The sequence below is a fragment of the Tachysurus fulvidraco genome, chromosome 17 (assembly GCF_022655615.1).
Source record: "Tachysurus fulvidraco isolate hzauxx_2018 chromosome 17, HZAU_PFXX_2.0, whole genome shotgun sequence".
Taxonomy (NCBI): domain Eukaryota; kingdom Metazoa; phylum Chordata; class Actinopteri; order Siluriformes; family Bagridae; genus Tachysurus; species Tachysurus fulvidraco.
The window spans coordinates 1,470,917-1,475,916 of record NC_062534.1 but is presented as its reverse complement, the minus strand read 5'-3'; the positions used below and the strand labels follow the sequence as shown (position 1 = coordinate 1,475,916).

The window sequence follows — 5,000 nt, the reverse complement described above, 5'->3', positions numbered from 1 at the left end:
GCGTAGGCGGTGCAACAAAAACATGCCGTCAGCATCGTTCGCTAACTGGCGTTCAACACGGCTCACCTCCAGCCTCCGCTCCCTTGCCTTCTTTTCATTCTGGGGAAATAAATGAGTTTTAAACGCTATTAATAAGAGGAGAGTTATAACGCTTCTGATGTTTTACTAAAGTAATCAACGATGCCTTACGAACACGGGAGCCGGCGATGGAACAGCTGATTATATATAGATTATTATAACAGATCTTAACAGAATCATTATCTAAACTAATCATCTTATCAATAATCATCTCCTATAACATTAACTGTAGTAAAGTCTGACACTGAGCATCAAGTTCCTCCCCAGGTGCTGAGTTCGCTTCTTCACACCGGTGATTATTTTCAGAAACAGAACGTTTTATTCCTCACTAATCACTTATTTAATGATGACTTCTTCGCTGTAGGATTCTTTCGGTTCACGTCGCAACGTTTGGTTCGTACGATCGACACCGAGTCGTGAGCTGGTAGCGGATCTGTGGACGTAAATTACAGACGAAACCCTCGCGGTCTCGGTCTCGGTCTCGGGCAGCCTCGAGGAAGAAAACGTACGTGTTTAAAGGAAATGAGCTTCAATTTAGTTTTTCTTTCAAGTGAAAATTGTTCATGACTCTCGGGATTAACTTTTTTAAATCTGAGACTGATACATTTTCCCTCGTCAGTTTTTATGTTACTACTGGACCGAGTAATAACTGTTGTCTCTGACACATACACACACACACACACACACACACACACACACACACACACACACACACACACTCACTCATCTTCACTGGTACATTACTGTTATACTGGTTTTATTCTTTACTCTTTATTTTGGTTTATGCATTCATTCATTCGTTCGTTCATCTTCTACCGCTTATCCGAACTTCTCGGGTCACGGGCGTCTCAGGCGTCGTCGGGCATCGAGGCAGGATACACCCTGGACAGAGTGCCAACCCATCACAGGGCACACACACACTCTCATTCACTCACACACTATGGACAATTTTCCAGAGATGCCAATCAACCTACCATGCATGTCTTTGGACCGGGGGAGGAAACCGGAGTACCCGGAGGAAACCCCCGAGGCTACGGGGAGAACATGCAAACTCCACACACACGAGGTGGAGGCGGGAATCGAACACCCAACCCTGGAGGTGTGAGGTGAACGTGCTAACCGCTAAGCCACCGTGACCCCTGGTTTATGTGTTTTTTTATTTTAATTTTTAATGTGATGCTGAAATCCTTCTTTGTTCTAATATTTTATTTCTATTCTGTTTGAGTTCTTGTAAGAATGATATAAAGGTATAAACCTAAACTGCACAGCCAGTCACAAACAACAACAAATAAACAAAGACCTATAGCTCGGTGCTGATCGACTGCAGCCCTCTCACACATGTGGGGATCCAAGCAACTGGTGATGATGACGATGATGGTGATGACGATGATGATGATGATCATCATCATCGTCATCACTGCCCAGATACTTTTCTCTCATCTCTTTCCTCAACCATGGACTTTCTCTGCCTTCTGTCCTCTAAACCCAAGAAAACTTATTGTTCTGCTCCTTGGTTTTCAGATGTTCTGGTCGACAATCAAAGAGCGCTAAGATCATCAGAGAGAAAGAGGAAGAAATCACAACTTGATGCAGATCTTGAATCTTACCGTACAGTACACTCCTGGCCAAGTTCTCCTCAGATGTGACTTTTTCCAAGACTTCCTTCTTCAAGGAAAAGTTCGAAGCTTTGGCACAAGACCCTCAGAAGCTCCACGGCATCATCTCTTCTCTACTCAACCCCCCCCGGCTCCTCCTCCTTCATCCTCCCTGACAGCAGAAGACTTTGCTTCTTTCTACCAGTAGAAGATTGAGGAAATCTGTAGGACCTTCACTTCTGCCCCGACTGCACTTACATCTCACAGTATGGATTCCCCTACACCTTTGTTGTCTCCTTCATTCCTCACTTTATCAGCAGAAGAGATTTTGTCCCATCATCTCTCAGGGTAAGAGGGATTTACACAACAAGAGTCTGTTCTGTTCTGCCCCAAGGTGGTGGAATGAACTTCCCCTAGGGATCCGGACAGCCGAGTGAGTCACTGGCTATTTTCAAATGACGGTTGGAGACCTACTTATTCAGGAAACACTTCAGCTAACGCTGATGAAGATGATGACGATGATGATGATGATGATGATGATGATGTGTTTTATATATAAAAATTTAAATGCTATGTTATTCTATACTACACTGTATTAAAAAACAAAACTTGAGTTATCTCCAATAAATTGAATAAAAAAGCAGAAGGACAGCCAGATGCTGCTCATATCTTTACACACACACACACACACACACACACACACACACACACACACACACACACACACACACACACGTGCGCGCTTTGCTGTCACATATTTAACAAACAGCCACCAGACTCAGCATCAAACCCTTAATAAATAAAATCCAGAATTGCTTAGTCACCACTATCTCCCAGGATTGAGCCGCAGTCTCACCTTGAGAAGATTTCCAGATATCTGTTTCTAATAAAGAAGATTGACTAGGAAGCACACAGGCCACGCCTCCTTTACTTGGACTATCATGGACAGAGGCCACGCCTCCATAACTAGAACTGACATATACTGATGCCACACCTCCTTTACTACTACACAAATATACAGAGGCCACACCTTCACTAAGGCTGAAACCCAGACACCAGGCCTACTTCACCAGGACTGACAAGAAGGCCACACCTCCTTCACCAGGACTGACAAGAGGCCACGCCTCCTTCACCTGGATTAATAATAGGCCACGCCTCCTTCACCAGGACTGAGAAGTAACAAGGCCATGCCTCCTTCACCAGGACTGACAAGAAGGCCACACCTCCTCCACCCGGAACGAGAAGTAAAGAGGCCACGCCTCCTTCACCAGGACTGACAAGAGGCCACGCCTCCTTCACCAGGACTGAGAAGTAACAAGGCCATGCCTCCTTCACCAGGACTGATAAGAGGCCACGCCTCCTTCAGAAGGACTGACGAGAGGCCACACCTGCACCTACAGGGGCGTGGCCTCTGTACCCATCAGTCCTGGTGAAAAAGGTGTGGTTTGTGAGCAATACAGGCCTATTATTATGGCCTGTATGTTTATTTTCACATTAAAAAAGATTCAATGAGTCATTTACATTCACGTCTCAGTACAAACACTGAATAGTTAAAAATACCCGTCTCAGGCTCTCAGCTGCATCACTTCCTGTTTACTTCCCAAAGCTGTGAGTTTCATCAGATAAGTGTGAAGTGTGGTTTTATTGTACAGTAATAAAGCCTCCTTGTTTTTGGTCCTTGTTCTCAACGCTAACACGATGGCTGTTGCCCTCACAGCTGCGTGACATCGGAGCAAAGCTTGCCAGAGATTTTTGAGCGGAAATGAAATCACTGATTCCCATCATGCTGTAGATCTCCATGACACAGGAAGAAGATCTGATCAGCTGAGGAGACTAACAAGGTCAGCACTCGCTCGGCTGTTCTGCTGCTCTCACACGCAACACTCACTGTGTGATTCGCAAAATGGCGTCTCTCGCTCCCTCTCTCTCTCTCTCTCTGTCTCTCTTTCTCTCTCTCTCTGTCTGTCTCACTCTTTCTTTCTCTCTCTCTCTCTCTCTCTCTCTCTCTCTCTCTCTCTCTCTCTCTCTCACACACACACACACAGACACACACACACACACACACATACATATTTGTGTACATATCATTTATCTCATGCAAGATTCAATGTCCTTTCAGATGGCTATGTTAATAACTATGTTCTTATTGTGTGTGTGTGTGTGTGTGTGTGTGTGTGTGTGTCTGTGTGTGTGTGTGTGTGTGTGTGTGTGTATGTATGTATGTATGTATGTGTGTGTGACTTGGCTTATGTCTTGGTGCTACTCCAAACCTGACTCCTGCCACATTTGTTTACTTTCCTTTTCTGTATGTCCCAGTAGCAGCCTGTAGGTGGCAGCCTGTGTGTGTGTGTAAGTATGTGTGTGTGTGTGTGTGTGTGTGTGTGTGTGTGTGTGTGTGTGTGTGTGTGTTTATATATACACCTTGAAGGGAAGAGTAGCCTCTAGCACTCTCCATCTGCTAGCACTCTCACTGAAGAGCTAGTGGTCAATCTTTTCTGACAGGCAAACACACACACACACACACACACACACACACACACACACACACACACACGCACACGCACACGCACACACACACACTCTCCTTTTCTTCTTACCACATGGCTTCACACATAAGCGCAATACATAAACTCACACAACTTTCTCGTACATGATGTGATATAATTTCTTGGATAAATTAGAAAAACAAAAACAAACAAACATATTTAAGTAAAAAAAATGCTAAATAATAATAATAATAATAATAATAATAATAATAATAATAATAATAATAATAATAATAATAATAATCCCCACACCACATTTCTCTCCTGTATCGATACGATGAGACGTGTAAGTTAAATCTGAGGTGTTTTGTCAGCGCTTCTTTAATAAAGTTAGCATCTTTTCTCAAAGCCGATGACAAACCTGTCAGCCGTACAAGTTAAAAGTCCTGGCTGTGTGTTCGTGCGCCGATTTACACACCACAGACCAAAAAGACTCCAAAATCTGCTTGGCTTTTTTCTTTCGTTTGTTTTTTTCTACAGCAAGCGATTTTTTTCTTCCCGGTTCTCGGCACGCGGGAGGCCGCGTGACCTTCTTTAGGTGTGTGTGTGTTCTAGTGAAGAGAGAACAGCGTGCTCTCGTCGATCACCTCTCTTTCTCCGACGCTGTCAGGGGCTAAAGGCTGAAAAAGGTAGAGAGCAAACAGCAGTTTTGAAAAAAATAAAATAAATGAAATAAATCCTGTCCTAAAGCCATGTTTGTTTTCTCTCCCTGGCAGCTTGAACAGAACGACGGGTCTCGTGATACACAGAAGGTTCATTAAGGTTGAGATTTGGCTGCAAC

The 5,000-nt window shown here is 44.0% G+C and overlaps 1 protein-coding gene and 1 long non-coding RNA gene across 2 annotated transcripts in view; one reads left to right on the top strand and one right to left on the bottom strand.

Annotated features, from left to right (window-relative positions):
* The window catches only part of lingo2 (leucine rich repeat and Ig domain containing 2), a 259,340-nt gene that overhangs the window by 68,743 nt on the left and 185,597 nt on the right, over window positions 1–5,000 (bottom strand). The gene's annotated exons all lie outside the window — the stretch shown is intronic.
* The window catches only part of LOC125139257, a 3,944-nt gene continuing 2,235 nt past the window's right edge, over window positions 3,292–5,000 (top strand). The window contains exons 1-3 of the long non-coding RNA XR_007138335.1: window positions 3,292–3,514; window positions 4,700–4,848; window positions 4,936–5,000. The exon at window positions 4,936–5,000 is cut by the window's right edge and continues 2,235 nt beyond it. This is a non-coding gene — a long non-coding RNA (uncharacterized LOC125139257). The remainder of the gene's footprint in view (window positions 3,515–4,699; window positions 4,849–4,935) is intronic.